Below are 16,659 nucleotides of genomic sequence, written 5' to 3'. Positions count from 1 at the left end.
TTTTGGTCAGAAAAATAGAAAGGCAACATATTAGCTAAATGGAGGGAAACTTCAGAGTGCTTCAGTGCACAGAGATCTGGATGTCATTGTACATGAACTACAGAAAATTCATATGCAGGTACAGCAGCTAATAGGAATGCAAATGGAATGTTGGCATTTATTGCCAGAGGAATAATGTGTGAAAATAGAGAAGTATTGCTGCCTTTGTACAAGGCATTAATGATACTACACCTGGAGTATTGTGTAAAGTACTGATCTTCTTATTTGAATAGGGATGTTGTTGCTTTGGAGACAGTTCAGAATAGATTCACTAGATTGATTCCAGAGATGAGGGATCTATCTTATGAAGAGAGATTGAGCAGTTTAGGCCTATACTCTCTAGAGTTTAGAAGAATGAAAGGAGACCTAATTAGGGTACTTAAGATGCTAAAGGGGATTGATAAAGTAGATGTAGGGAGGATGTTTCCCCTTGTGGGAAAATCTAGAATGAGGAGTCACAGTTTTAGGATAAGGGGATAAGCAGATTTAAAACAAAGATGAGGAAAAATTATTTCTCTCAAAGGGTCATGAATCTGTGGAATTCACTATCCTAGAGTGCGGTGGGGCCTGATACATTGAGTAAATTTAAAGAGATGATACACAGATTTTTAATTAGTAATGGAATGAAAGGTTATTGAGAGTGGGTGGGAAAGTGAAGTTGAGCCTGAGTTGAGGTCAGTCATGACTATGTTGAATATTGTAGCAAGCTTGAGGGGCTGAATTAATATCCCCGTGTCATCCCATTTCCCTTCAGTCAAAGCAAAATGCACAGAGACACAGTTGCTTTACCTTCCTTTATTCCAGGCCCTGGAGAGAGAGAGAGAGAGAGAGAGAGAGAGAGAGAAAACAATCACCCATGTGCACAGAGACATGAGTTCAAGGTCTTCTCTTGAACAAACAGCTTCTTAATGAATTACATAGTCATTTTACAGGGAGGAGTATCTAGATAAGGCAACATACATATTAATAGAGTGACCGTTACAATCAACGAGTATCGATAGCAGAGACCAAACCCTTTACTGTTATACAATAGGTGTTCTTAATTTTGTTAGCTGGATTAATATAAAGGATACTTTTCCCCTTGTTAGGTGACCTTGCATGTTGAATGCTTCCAATATTGTTAAATGACTTTATATAATGAGTGGTTTTCCACCTTGTTAACCCATTACCCTTGCATCCAGCACCGCCTTGTTAACTATAAGTTCTTATCTGATCTGAGTCATGCTCAGCTGAACCTCTTGTTTCACCAAACTCTTATCTGATCTGAGTCATGTTCAGCTGAACCTCTTGTTTCACAAAACTCCTATCTGATCTGAGTCATGCTCAGCTGAACCTCTTGTTTCATCAAACTCTTATCTGATCTGAGTCATGCTCAGCTGAACCTCTTGTTTCACAAAACTCCTATCTGATCTGCGTCATGTTCAGCTGAACCTCTCAGAACTTAACTCTTTCCCTGCCTGCACTCAGCTGAACCTTTTGATTCACAAAACTCAGAACTTAACCCTTTCCCTGCCTGCTTATACCCTTGGCAAAAGTGAGGACTGAAGGTGCTGGAGATCAGAGTCTAAGTTAGATGGTGTTGGAAAAGCACAGCAGGTCAGGCAGCATTTGAGGAGTAGGAAAATTGACATTTGGAGAAAAAGCCCTTCATCCGGAATGAGGCAGGGAGCCTCCAGGGTGGAGAGATAAATGTAGGGGGTAGAGGTGAGAAGAAGGTAGCCAAACTACGTACAATAAATGGAGGGAGGTGGGGATGAGAAGAGGGTGGAGTGGATAGGTGGGAAGGAAGATTGGCAGGTAGGACAGGTCATGAGGATGGTGCTGAGCTGGCAGGTTGGAACTGGGGTAAGGTGGGGGGAGGGGGAATGAGGAAACTGGTGAAGTCTGCATTGATGCCCTGGGATTGAAGTCTTCCTCCAGGCATCGGGTGGTGAGGGAGCGGCGGTGGAGAAGGCCCAGGACCTGCATGTCCTCGGCAGAGTGGGAGGGGGAGTTCAAATGTTGGGCCATGGGGTGGTTCGGTTGATTGGTGCAGGTGGTCCGGAGATGTTCCCTGAAGCATTCTGCGAGAAGGCGTCCAGTCTCCTCAATGTAAAGGAGACCACATCGGGAGCAACAGAACAATAAATGACATTGATGGATGTGCAGGAGAAACTTTGATGGATGTGGAAGATTCCTTTGGGGCCTTCAATGGAGGTGTGGGAGGAGGTGTGGGTAAAGGATTTGCAATTCCTGTGGTGGCATGGGAATGTGCCAGAAGGGGAGGGTGGCTGTTGGGGAGTGTGGACCTGACCAGGTAGTCACTGAGGAAACGGTCTTTGTGGAAAGTGGAAAGGGGTGGGGAGGGAACTATATCCCTGGTGGTGGGGTCCGTTTGGAGGTGGCAGAAATGTTGGCGGATGATACAATTTATGCGAAGGTTGGTAGGGTGGAAGGTGAGGACCAGGAGGGTTCTGTTCTTGTTGCGGTTGGAGGGGTGGGGTTTGAGGACGGAGGTGCGGGATGTGGATGAGATGTGCTGGAGGTCATTTTCAGCCACATGAGAAGGGAAATCACGGTCTTTAAAGAAGGAGGCCATCTGGTGTGTTCTGTGGGGGAACTGGTCCTTCTGGGAGCAAATACGGCAGAGGTGGAGGAATTGGGAATATGGGATGGCATTTTTGCAGGAGGTAGGGTGGGTAGAGGTGTAATCCAGGTAATTGTGAGAGTCGGTGGGTTTGTAAAAAATGTCTGTGTAAGGTCGGTTATCATTCATGGAGATAGAGAAGTCCAGGAAGGGGAGGGAGGTGTCAGAGATGGTCCAGGTGAATTTAAGGTCGGGGTAGAATGTATTGGTGAAGTTTTTGAACTGCTCAACCTCCTCTTGGGAGCACGAGGTGCAGTCATCGATGTAGAGGAGGAAGAGGTGGGAGTGGTGCTGGTGTAACTACGGAAGATGGACTGTTCTATGTAGCCAACAAAGAGACAGGCATAGCTGGAGCCCATACGGGTGCCCATGGCTACCCCTTTCGTCTGGAGGAAGTGGGAAGATTCGAAGGAGAAATTGTTAAGGGTGAGGACCAGTTCAGCCAAACGAATGAGAGTGTCGGTGGAAAGGTACTGGTGGGGACTTTGAGAGAGGAAGAAACGGAGGACTTGGAGGCCCTGTTCATGGCGGATGGAGGTGTAGAGGGATTGGATGTCCCCTATATACATTCTCACCAGCTCTTAGTTCTTATCTTCTTATATTCTTACCTGCCAGGTTTTTGCCCACTCACTCAAATTATCTATATCTAGCTGCAACACCTTTTGTCTTCTTAACTATACACTTTCCTATCTATCTTGATTTCAGCTGCAAATTTAAGTGACATGTTTTCTCTACTTTCATTGGTTTGAATTTAAAAACGATGAGGACACATTACAGGCCCCTGTTTGACTCCACTCCTCATATTCTGCTTTCCTTCATCTACAGCACAGACACTCCTTCAAAGAACACCAATAAATATGTTACGTATGATTTCTCTTTGATGAAACCATGCTGACTCTTCCCAACCTTTTCTTTGAGTCCAGCTATAGTCTCTTTAGTGATTGATTCTAACCTTCTGCATGACAAACAGCAAGTTAACTGGCCTATAGTTTCCTGTTTTCTGCCTCCCTTCCTTGTTGTGTAGTAAGGTTCTATTTGCTGCTTTCCAGTCTGTTGAAACCTTCACTGAACATAGCAAAGTTTGGAAATATAACAATTCATTCTGAAGAAGGATCATCGCTGGACTTGAAACATTAACTCTGCTTTCTCTCCACAGATACTGCCACACTTGCTGAGTTCTTTAGTAATTCTGTTTTTGCTACCTCATTAGCCATCTCTTTCAAGATCCTAATAAGATTCATCTTGACTAGGAGTCTTGTACCATTTCCCTTGTGTTTGCAATTTTGCTCACTTCCTCTCTTTCTTTCATCTCCTGACTTACATATAGAACTAGAATGCTTTTCATATCGTCTACAGCGAAAGCAGAAGCAAGAATGTGTTTATTTTAGCTGCAATTTCTTTATTATGCACTATTAACTCCCTATTTTCCTTCTGTAGAGAACCAACGCTCACTTTACTTTCTCTTTTCATTTTTAAACACCTTGCGAACAGTTTAACATTCCTAACTACCTTCCTCTCATACTTTAAATTCCCGCCTCCTGATTTTAGTTATAATCTGCCATTCTTTACATTCTAGCCACTCATCTTTGTTTTCCCTAACTTCTTTAGTTAACCACACATGGTAAGTCCTCCCTTTAATTTTTTTTAAATATTAAAGAATATACTTACCCTGAGTGGTCTAAGATATTTCTTTGAATGTCATTATGTCTCAATTGGTCTGTTCCCTAACTTTAGTGTACAACATCAGGTTACCGTCCTTCATCAGGAGCAGTGCTCTGAATGCTTGTAATTTACAATAAACATGTTGAACTATAACCTGGTGTTGTGTGATTTTTAACTTTGTCCATCCCAGTCTAACACTGACACCTTGACATCATGTCTAACTTAGTATGGCAGTTCTCTTCAGCTAGCTCAGCTTCAATGCCCATATAATAACTCTTGCTTATGTTAAAGATACTAGTCGTAGATGCAATCTTCTTCCTTTCAGACTGGATGCAATATTCAATCATATTTTGGTAGCGGCCACCTAGGTGGGATCTCAGATCACTAATTAATTCCGCCACATTTCACAATACCAAATCTAATATAACCTGCTTGCTGGTTGTTTCAAAACATGCTGTTCTAAGAAACTATCTTGAAAGCATCCTATTTGGTTACGACTGCCATTCTGGTTTTTCCAGTTTATATACAGACTGAAGTCACCCATGAGTATTGCTGCCCCTTTATCACAAGCGCCCAATATTTCTTCTTTTATACTTTGTCCAACATTGTGGTTACAATTACATCGCGTGTACATCACTCCCACAGGTGACCTATTTCCCCTTCTATTCTGCGATCTTCAGCCAATCCAATTCCACATTCTGATCTCCTGAATCAAGGTCATGTTTAGCTATTTCAGGATTACAGTGATATCCCTCCAACTTTACCAATTTCCTATTTTTCACAAATGCATAAGCTTCTCAATACCCAGGAACCATTTGTTGACACCCCATGGCCATATCTCTGGAATGGCTATCAACTAACATTTATTTACTTGGAAATGCACTATTAACTTGCTTCATTTGTTAGGAACGTAATGCACATTCAGATACTGAGCCTTCAAGTTTGTCTTTTTGTTATTTTTGCAACATCTAGTCTTGATTGATTAATTAATTTAGATTGTTGGGGTATTGCTAAGATAATCTTTTCTGCCCCTACTTGCCCTTGACCCTTTTTCCTCTATTACATTACTCTGATTTACCACATCTTTCCAAATTTGGTCCCTTGCCACCTCCGCTCCCCCGACTGATTGCTAAGCTATCACATGCACGCACTGGTTACAAAGGCTCAATAATGCCTCTTCTTCCTCAGGCAGCTGAGGGAATTTGGTATGACGGCGAATACCCTTGCCGACTTTTATAGGTGTGCCATCAAGAGCATTCTGTCTGGATGTATCACTACTTGGTATGGTAACTGTACCATTCAAGATCAGAGACGGTTACATAGAGTGGTGAACTCGGCCCGGACAATCACAAAGGCCAACCTTCCATCTATAGAATCCATCTACCAGGCCCGCTGTCAAGGAAAGGCTGCCAGCATTCTCAAAGATCCATCCCACCCTGGCAATGTTTTTCTACAACTTCTACCATCGGGGAGAAGGTACAGAGTCTGAACACATGCACCAGCCGGTTTCGAAACAGTTTCTACCCTACTGTTGTTAGAATACTGAATGGACTCAGAATCTCTTAACATTTGCCTGTACCTGTGTTTTTGTTTGTGCTGCTATTTACCTATTATTTACTTATCTATTCTACTTAACTGCGTGGGTTTCCTCCGGGTGCTCCGGTTTCCTCCCACAGTCCAAAGATGTGCAGGTCAGGTGAATTGGCCATGCTAAATTGCCCGTAGTGTTAGGTCAGGTGTAAATGTAGGGGTATGGGTGGGTTGCGGTTGGGCGGGGTGGTGTGGACTTGTTGGGCCGAAGGGCCTGTTTCCACACTGTAAGTAATCTAATCCATTTGCCTGTTTGTGCTGCTATTTACCTATTATTTACTTATCTATTCTACTTAACTCTGTGATCAGCGTGTATTGCTCGCAAGATAAAGCTTTTCACTGTGCCCCAGTATACGTGACAATAAATTCAATTCTAATTTCTAATTCTATTGGATCTCAACTGAATTGGAGAAGGGAATGGTACAATGTTTAAGCTCCATAGGAGGCTAAGAACAATGACGGGAGGGTATGCTTCTAGGCCACACTTGAGCCGATGGTTTGTTTACAAGTGTGCAGGGAAAATCTTATCGCTAATGTCAACATAAAATCAGATTCCTTACATTTACAAATGTCTGAATATTTGATCAATTTGCGCAGACCTGCACTGTAAGTGCAGCATGTTGATTTCAGGAGAGTACAGGAGTGCACTGGTTGGCTGTGATGCCCCACACAGTTAAATAGTAAACTGAGTAACAGAGAATCATTTGTATAAATGGAACCAAGTACCAGCACCATGCTAATAGGAGAAGACAGGGAGAAAACTGGGATGAATTTAATAAATTGTTTAAACTAAATAACAATTTGGCTAAAGTAGGCCCAGTTTGGAAATGGCTGTGTCCTGTTGGAGTTGTCGCAGTAAACTGTTGTTCATTCACATATTGATACCTTTCTCTCTTTTTGACTGTGCTCCAATGAGGCTCTGGTTATATACACACCCAGCACACTGAAACCTTAAGAAAATTCCCCAAGCAATTAGACACATCCACACAAATACCTTCCTGACTCAGATAGAAAGACTCTGAAAATTAAAGGTCTGACTTTCCACACTTTTGTCCAACTGTGTAAAGCTTTCAGTTTGTTGAGGAAAAACTGAGGAACTTGAAAGCTGTTTGTTCCTTAACATGGTGTGTAACTTCCAATCCATCAACCTCAGTCTACCATGCAACGTGTCAACAGTACTGGTTACACAGGGAATAGTCAATGTGGCAATCAAATGTACTGTTTGCTGTTAATTGGCCATCACATGATGACAAAGCCAGGGCTGTCAGACTTACCCGTGATTGGGGAAGGTTCACTCTCAAGTGTTATGGGATAGCAGCTACAGTGAGCGGAATCCATTCCAAAATTACAACCTGCTTTCCTTTCAGGAACTCTTCAACTTGTTTAATAGCTGCAATCTTTTCGATGTTCCAGTAATTCTATTTGCACCACCCTTCTTTCTGTGGAACTCTATTCTGAATCTGGAGAGAACTCGACGATTGTTGCTCTGAAGTTCTTCAGCAGAATTATTTGTACTGGTAAGATCAAGCGCTTTTGATAGATTTTATACTTCACGTTTGCCCTCAGTCAGATGTCTTTACATTTTAGTTTTGGATGCAAAATGGCCCTTTATTCCTGAGTTTGTCCACCTCTTAAGACTTTTGTTCAGAAGTATACCTCTTTAGGGCAGGTACTCATCTCTTACCTGACTAAAATGCCTTTAATATACGAGTGACAGCAAATTATGTAACTGTACAGGGATTTGCGGCTCAGCCTGGTCGTACTTTTTTTTTGTAACTGCCGCAGTTTATTTCTGTAGCAAATTAATTTGAATCGCTGTAATATTCTGTGGTACAACTTTAATCAACTGTCAACCCCGCCTCCCCCACAGCCGGCTGCCTTCATAGTTTCTATTAAACCTAAGCACCAGTCATTTTGTAAATTTCAAAAATGCACCCGTGAAACCATTTCAGCACACGCTCTGGTCTAGCAGAGGAGAAAAGCCAGCTTTCAGAACTATCATCAGAACATCCTTGCTCTCCAGCAGTTCAGTGAATCAATAAGTAAGATCCAACGATTATTCTCATTGTTAACGTTTAAGAACTCAATACTAGTACGACACAGCAAGCAGGGATAATATGATACAGGGCCACTGAGGATTTGATCCGACTGCTGTTGTAAAAATCTAATGTTCCGTTTTATTTTTTTTTTGTGTAGTGTTCGTGTGATTTAATTTTACGGCTGCCCTAAATCAGAGTACAACAATTCCTTTGCAAGTTGTTCTGCAGCCGTGCAAGCGAGTTAATTTAAGGAGGCTGATAGATTTTTGCATGGCCGTACAACTTGCAAATAATGTTTCATTGCTAAAGCGCAAATAAAATTGCAATCCAATCCAAGATTGGATCGGTGTTTCGTCAACTCTGCTTGCTTCAATTGCAGCGGCTTTCGACTCTGTCCTTGGATATCTTCAGAACAGAGGAAGATGGTTCATTCAGTCAATTAACAACAACTTGTATTTGCATACCCTCCAAGGTGGTAGAGATATAACTTAATGCTTTCTCTAACATTTGAGCCAAAGCTGGAGAAATCAGGAAAAATGATAAAAGAATCGAACAAACGTGTCGGCTTTCAATAGCATCAAAGACAGAGGTAGCAAGTTTTTAAGGAGGGGAATCCTGAGCTCGGGACTAACGCAGCAGAAACTTTGGCCACCTAGTGGTGGAGTTACTTAAAACTCCCACAACACCAGGTTACCGTCCAACAGGTTTATTTGGAAGCACTAGCTTTCGAGGCTCTAGTCGTGGAGTAACTAAAACCAGCAGTGCATGGGGATCGGGGGAGATAGAACTGGGGAAATGCAGAGATCTTGGAGAGCCTATTCTGCCATTCAATAGCATGAGATCTTATTGCGATTGTAAGGATCATAAACAAAATGAATAGAGTTTTCAGATAAAACAAACCAGAACACGCTTGCATAGCAAGTCAAGCAACACTTGAAGGAAAAATGAAGTTTAATAGTTCAGGACCAGGTCCTACACATGCTTTAGCTGGTAGGAGAGGATACCCAGGCAAATGAATGGGACATCTATTTTAATGTAAAAATATTCATGTCGATGGAAGATTTGCTTTGTAGCTGCGTATATGCTCCAGTATTTTAAAGGAGTGATTGTTTCTAACATAAACATGTGAAAATTCTGAGTAGTGTGGACCTTCATTTCTCCTAGACAGCGTCACACTGCCATTTGCTACAGTTCTCCATTCTCACTCTGCAGGAGCAGAGGTCACTTGTCGGTGATTCAGAGCAGCGAGCAGTGTACTTCACTCCCTAACCCATTGGTGCAAGGATATAAGCATTGTCTGTACAGTTGCTTTTGCATGTTTTGTCTACATTCATGCAAAAGCAATCTGTCCATTAGGAATATTGTGTGCAATTCTGGTCTTCCTATCAGAAGGATATTGTGAAACTTGAAAGAGTTCAGAAAAGATTTACAAGGATGTTGCCAGGGTTAGAGGATTTGAGCTATAGTGAGAGGTTAAATAGGCTAGGGCTGTTTTCCATGGAGCGTTGGAGGCTGAAGGGTGACCTTTTACAGGTTTATAAAATTATGCGGGGCATGAATAGGTTAAATAGACAGTCTTTTCTAAGGAGTGGGGGAAGTCCAGAACTAGAGGGCATAGGTTAAGGGTGAGAGGGGAAAGATATAAAAGAGTCCTAAGGGGCAACATTTTCTCGCAGAAGATGGTGTGTGTGTGGAATGGGATTGCCAGAGAAGTGGTGGAGGCTGATACAATTACATCATTTAAAAGACATCTGGATGGGTATATGAATCAGAAAGGGTCAGAGGGATATGAGCCGGATGCTGGCAGGTGGGACTAGATTGGGTTGGGATATCTGGTCGGCATGGATGAGTTGGACCGAAGGGTCTGTGTCCGTGCTATACATCTCCGACTCTATGAATGGATTGTATAATGTGGCACCATAGGTTACATGGAAGAAAACCTTGTGTTCACGAGTCATTTCGTATCTCCAGGTCATCTCAAAGCAATTCACAACTACTTCGGAGTTGTAGTCATTGCTGCGTTGTAGGAGATGTGACAGCCAATTTGTGCAAAGCAAGTTTCCACAAACAGCAAACTGCCAATGACTAGCTTATCTGTCCTGAATGGTATTGATTGCAGGATTAATAATCAGCCTGGACACTTGTACAGATTTTCTTCAAAGTAATGTCATGTGAACAGTGAAAGTACAAGGTTGCAAGGAAAAGGCAGAGGAATGGCATGAGATATATTGCTCAATTGAAAAGCCATACAGACCTGATGGGCCGAAGAGTCTCCTGTGTATTATGATTCCATAATCTCATATGGTCATCCAAGTGAGTAAACGGAGATAAGGTTTAAATCTCACCTCTGCTAATGGAGCATGCACCCAGTGCCGCACTTGAAAAATCAGCCTGGGTTTATTGATATATGTCACTGAAGTGAGTCGTTAACTCACAACCTTCTGACTCAGTAGCTAAGCTGCTACTCTTTGAGCTGATGGGTCACATAACAACGATAATTCAACTTCTTCCCCAATGAACACATGACCCTGAAAACCTTTGCAAATGAAAAGAATGTGGCAAGAATGCTACAGTTCATTAGTCAGTTGATTTATCAAAATAAAACAAGGAGCTATAAATTATTAAGATCTGATACAAAATCAGAAAACACTAGAGCAACTCAGTAGGTCTCACAGTATCTGTGGGGAGAAAGTAGAGTTAACATTATCAGTCTGGTGAGTTCTGATGAAGAGTCAATGGACTCAAAATGTTAATTTTGTTTCTCTCTTCACAGTTGCTGTCAGAACTGCTGAGTTTCTTCAGCAATTTTTGTTTGTGCTTCAGTTGATGGCACAGGGATTGTGACAAAATCAATTACAACCACTTGATGATAAATTATTGGAAACAGTTTGGTTGGTATCTTTTATCAGATGTGTTAGTTCTGTATATTTGTAGTAAATTCTCACAGAACAAAAAAGGCGAGATTAATTTCGGATATCTGGTCGGCATGGATGAGTTGCACCAAAAGGTCTGTTTCTGTGCTGTACAACACTGACTGTTTGTTTTTTTAAGAAGTGCGAACTTTGATCTTTACTGATGTGGTAGCCGCTCAATGTAAACACCAATGCTTTCTGTAGTTCAAACCTTGATGGACTTGATTGATCCTGCCTCAATAGTCAACTGAATCTTTGTCATCAGCAAAATGTTCAGCGTTTGTCACTGCTTCAATGTTATTTGTTCTTTTTGAAGTAACTATTGAATTAATTGTGTAGTAATCGTTATGTCCCTAAAAATTGTATAATTAACAGAAATGTCATTGACAAGACAGGCTGTATTAAAGCTGGATACTTTCAAGTGGTGGGGTCTGTACCTATCTGGGTGCCAGACGCAGAATCAATAGCAACTTTCTAAAGACGATATTGACACTTGTAAAGGAAATATTAGCTGGCAATGCAGAGAGCACAGTGAAGTGGGGTAAATTAAATACATCTTCTAAAGAGGTGGCACATACTTAATGAGACACATGTGGCTGGATTTATATAAAAGTGGAGCTGGAAAAGCTAGCAAATGCTGTGCCTCCAGCTACTCTCATACCACTACCCTCCCCCCCCCCCCACCCCACACCCACTTTTCCCCCCCCCCCCGATTGGAATTAGGATTAGGAGTAGGCCATTTGGCCCCTTGAATCTCCCCTTTCATTTGGGAAGGGGAGTTTTGGGCTATATTAGATACATGGGCTTCTTATAAGACCTAAGATATAGGAGTGGAAGTAAGGCCATTCGGCTTATTGAGTCCACTCTACCATTTAATCATGGCTGATGGGCATTTCAACTCCACTTACCCGCTTTCTCCCCGTAGCCCTTAATTCCTTGCGAGATCAACAATATAAGACAAATGGGTAATGGGACTTATGGGTAAGGAGAGTTGGGATCACCCAGTCTCTGGGCCCATATGGAGACACCGCCCCAAGGATCAACCCATCTCTCCCCTTTGGATCCCGCTTTCACATATCTGGCTCTCTGTCTACCTGGCTCACTAACATACCCACTCTCACCACCACACACTCTTTCTCCCACCCTTTTTGAGGCCTCTCCAACCTGGTGTCGGTGGGAGCCCATTTAAGAAAAAAAAATAGAATTCCTACAGTGTGGAAACAGGCCCTTCATACCAACAAGTCCATACTGACCCTCCGAACAGTTTGCCACTACTTTACATTTACCCCTGACTAATGCGCCTAACTATACATCCCTGAACATCGTGGGCAATTTAGCATGGCCAATTCACCTAACCTGCACATCTTTGGATTATGGGACGAAACCAGAGCACCTGGAGGAAACCCACAAACACGGGGAGAATGTGCAACCTCCACACCGCCAGATGCCTGAGATTGGAATCAATTCCAGGTCCCTCGCACTGTGAAGAAGCAACGCTAACCACTGAGCCACAATGCCGCTGGACTTACCCAGGATCCTCAGCATGGTTGACTGGCTGTAGTCCTAGCAGTGGACACCACTTTTTGCTGGCACTGCTGGGATTTCAGAGCTGCCTGTTATCCAATTGTTAGGAAGCTTTCGAGATGGGAGGTGCTCCTAAGAGGGGGACAGAAGCCCTGACTTCAATTACTCAATACAGCTCCCAATTTTAAATGGCTTTGGGAAAGCCTTTGGGATTGTGACATGGGGTTGGGATACCCTAACATTTTAGTTATAGTGGGCGCGTGCCATTAGTGCCCCACTTAAGTCCAACCAATGGTTTCTAACTCTACAATAAGATCTTATGATATCTCTCATTCCATTTGAGATTTTTTAAAATAAATTCATTCCAGGAATATGAGCAATGCTACATGCACCTAGTTGTCATGGAGAAGGTGGTGGTGAGCTGCACTCCATGTGCTGTAGATACACAAACAATGCTGTGAGTGAGGGAGTTTCTGGATTTTGTCCCAGCAACATTGAAGGAACAGCGATACATTTCCAAGTCAGGCTCTGAGTGGCTTGGAGGGAAACTTGCAGGTGGTGGTTTCCCATGTATCTGCTGCTGTTGTCCTTCCAGATGGCAGTGGTTGGAATGTGCTGTCTAAGCAGCCTTGGTGAACCTCTGCAGTGCATCTTGTAGATGGCACACACTGCTGCTACTGAGTGATGGTGTTGGTGGAGGGAGTGGATGCTTGTGGATGGGGTGCCAAATAAGTGGTCTGCTTTGTCCTGGAAGGTGTCAAGCTTCTTGAATGTTATTGGGGCTGTACCTGTTCAGGCTTGTGAGGAGTATTCCATCACACTGCTGACTTGCGCCTTGATGGTGGACAGGCTTTGGAGAGCCAGGAGGTGACTCACTCACTTCGGGATTCATAGCCATTCTATTTTTATGAGTAGTCCAGTTCGGTTTCTGGTCACTGAAAACCTGCAGAGTGTTGATAGTGGGGGGATTCAGTGATGGTAATGCCATCAACTGGCAAAGGCTAAATACTCGCTCGGTGGAAATGGTCATTCTTTGGAATTTGAATGGTGTGAATGTTAGTCACCAATTTTCAGCCAGAGACTGGATAATGTTGCATTTGAACATGAACTGCTTCAGTATCTGAGACGTCCTGACTGGTGCAGAAAAAGCGCAGCAGGTCAGGCAGCATCCAAGGAGCAGGAGAATTGACGTTTCGGGCATAAGCCCTTCTTCAGGAATCCTGAAATGTTGATTCTCCTGCTCCTTGGATGCTGCCTGACCTGCTGCGCTTTTCCTGCAACACATTTTTCAGCTCTGATCTCCAGCATCTGCAGTCCTCACTTTCTCCTGACTGGTGCAGAACATTTGTGCAACCTGCGAACATCCCCACTTCAGACCATATGATGGAGAAAAGGTCATTGATGAAGCATCTGAAGGTGTTTGGACTTTGGCCAGTACCCTGAGAATCTCCTGCAGAAAGGTCCTTGAACTGAGATGACTGATACAAAAGGAAGATGGTTGAATTGTTGTGTGCCAGATTTGAATCTGACCAGTGAAGAGTTTGTCCCCTGACTGAATTAAGGCTATATTGTGGTCAGGGTCTGAGTGGTCCTGGCAGAACCCAAACTGAATGTCAGAGAGCAGATTATTGCTGAGCAAATATTGCTGGGCAGCATTGCTGGTGACACCTTCCATCACTTTACTGATGATCGAGAGCAGATTGATTGACATTAATTGTCTGAGTAGGACTTGTCCTGCTTTTTGTGTACAAATTGTACAAATAGTTTTCCACATTGTTGGGTAGACGCTGATGTCGAAGCTGTTATGTAACAGTTTGGTTAAGATTGCAGAAAGTCTAGAGTACTCATCTTCAATACTATTGCTTGAATGTTGTCAGAGCCCTGTTAGGTTTTTCCCGAAGTTTCACACACCAACTTCTGCAAACAGTTAAAGTTTATTAAAGTCTGTACAAGTTAGGTGACCCCTTTGACACACTCTTTGCTGGCATGCAAAGGAGTCCTGAATAAAGGAAAGACATCCCCTTTTTTTATACAGGTCACTTGGTCAAGCTCACCGATACTGTGGTCACTCCCCACCCCATCCCCTCCCTGCAAATGATTTCTGGCTCCATTACTTCCCCAGACAGTGTAAGTGGGATAGGCTTCAGCACTGGGGATGATCACGCAAGTGAACCTGATTTGGCTGTGGGATGGCTATGAAAGTATTTCTGAAATGATAGGTACAGTGTAATTTGATAATAGTAGGGAAGTAGTAGCAAATGACTGTCTAAAATGGAGTGGGAGTCATTGCATTCCTGCATGAATGTCATCCCCACTCACTTCCAGAATGTTCACTCTGTGCAGTTTAACCCTTTAAAATTACATTAATATCCAGAGAGATATTCCAATTTAAACTTTTAATATTACAGCCGATAGACCTTTCAGTACCCATTGCATCCAATTGTTTCCTGGTATCACATGGACTGAATTGAATTAGTGGAAGACTGATATCTGTAATGCCAGGATCTCTGGAGGAGACAGAAATGGATCATTCAGTCGGCACTTCTGTCTAAAGATTTTTTGCAGATCCCTCAGCCTTCCCTCTCGCTTTGTGCTCAGCTCCCCCATCATCGAGGAAAGGGATATTTGTGGAACCTTCTGCCCCGCCTCCAGTGAGTTGTTTTAGATGTAGAGAGGATGTTTCCTCCTCTGGGCAGTTTAGCGCCAGTTGTTTAATTGCCTGTCACCATTCATGAATGGATAGGGCCGAACTACAGGGCTTAGATCTGGTCCATTGGTTGTGGGATTGCTAAGCTCTGTCTATCACTTACTGCTTATGCTGTTTGCCACTGGGATAGGACATACCTAGAGATGATGGTGGTGTTATCTGGGCTATGATTTGTAAAGTATGATTCCATTCAATGGCCATGTCAGGGTGTCGCTTGGCTAGTCTGTGAGACAGCTCTCCCAATCATTGTCCTGTGTTAGTTTTTCAGAGCTGACAAGGCTGTGTTTGCTGATCTCATTTCCAGTACCAGTGGGGCAATGCCAGTTTCATTTCTGTTTTCAGACTATTTTGGAGGTTTGACAGAACTGTGGGCTTGCTTGACCGCCCTGAGGGCAGTGAAGAATCAACCATATTTCTGTAGGTCTGGGGTGAAGATGGTAGATTTCCTCAGCACAGTGTGATGATTGAACTGAGATGTGTGCGTGTGTGACTAAAATACTCACTACTTAAATCCATTAAACCCTTAGGGATGCGATTAGCCAGTCATTAAAAACCATCCATTCCAACTTCGCAATAAATCAGCAGTAGCTATGTACAAGGAACAGGAGTAGGCCATTCAGCCCCTTGAGCCTGTTCTGCCAGTCAATCTGTGGCCCAAGTCCATATACCTGCCTTTGCCCTATATCCCTTTTGCTTACAAAAGTGTTTCTATCTTAGATTTTAAACTAACAACTGACCTCACTCCAGCTGCCATTTGTGAAAGAGAGTTCCAAACCTTATCACCCTTTGTGTGTAGAAGTGCTTTCAAAAACCTCTGCTGAACAGTCTGACCTTAATTCTTAGGCTATGACCCTAGGCCTAGAATCCCCAACCAGTGGAAATAGTTCATCTTTACTGTCCTTAACTTTTCCTATTAATGTCTTGGAGAATTTGATTCTATCACAATTAACCTTCTAAATTGTAGTGTACAAACAGGCCTTTTTAAAATTATATTAATTTGTGGGATGTGGTCAGGCTGGTTAGGCCAGCATTTATTGCCCACTCAACCACATGGCTATGGGTCTGGAGTTGCATATAGATTTTTTTTCTCTTCACAATTGGCAAAGGTTTCCTGGTCATTGTCAGACATTTTAGAGGACACTTCCTATTCCTACAGATGCCGCCTTGACCCACGCAGAAGACATTCAAGAAATCTCCACCAGGGGTTGGAAGAGTTTGCAGACTAAGTTTGCTAGGAGCTTAGTTTCCAGAACATGCAATACCAAAAGTAGTTCAAAAACCTTACCAAAGTTATTAAGCTAAGAGCCTCTTACTCTCCCCTTCAAGTTTCAAGTTTGAAGAAGTGTAATACTTACATTCTTGCTTCATTCTCCTCCTCCAATAATTAATCGTACTGCACTTCACTACATCTTATTCTCTTCGTATCCCTATGTTCATTGCTGCTAGAACCTTCAGTTCCCCAGACAGTGTATTTAAGACGCTAGGTACCACCTATTCTCCATGATAGGCAGGTTTTCTAAACCACTTACAAGGCTGCCATGAACACTCTGTAGGAGAAAG

General features: G+C 42.8%; 1 protein-coding gene across 2 annotated transcripts in view; it reads left to right on the top strand.

The window, feature by feature from the left end:
• The first annotated feature begins 7,135 nt into the window (after nucleotides 1-7,135).
• Nucleotides 7,136-16,659, top strand: part of oca2 (oculocutaneous albinism II) — a 526,553-nt gene continuing 517,029 nt past the window's right edge. The window contains exon 1 of one of the 2 annotated variants that reach the window (XM_043692287.1): nucleotides 7,136-7,434. The gene's annotated coding sequence lies outside the window, so the exon portion shown is untranslated. Of the gene's footprint in view, nucleotides 7,435-7,845; nucleotides 7,960-16,659 lie in introns of those variants that run through there. The other variant, XM_043692289.1, reaches the window with a different exon arrangement.

Source organism: Chiloscyllium plagiosum, chromosome 6 (genome assembly GCF_004010195.1).
Source record: "Chiloscyllium plagiosum isolate BGI_BamShark_2017 chromosome 6, ASM401019v2, whole genome shotgun sequence".
Classification (NCBI taxonomy): domain Eukaryota; kingdom Metazoa; phylum Chordata; class Chondrichthyes; order Orectolobiformes; family Hemiscylliidae; genus Chiloscyllium; species Chiloscyllium plagiosum.
Note: the sequence above shows the minus strand (reverse complement) of the source record. Positions and strands in the feature narration are given on the sequence as shown.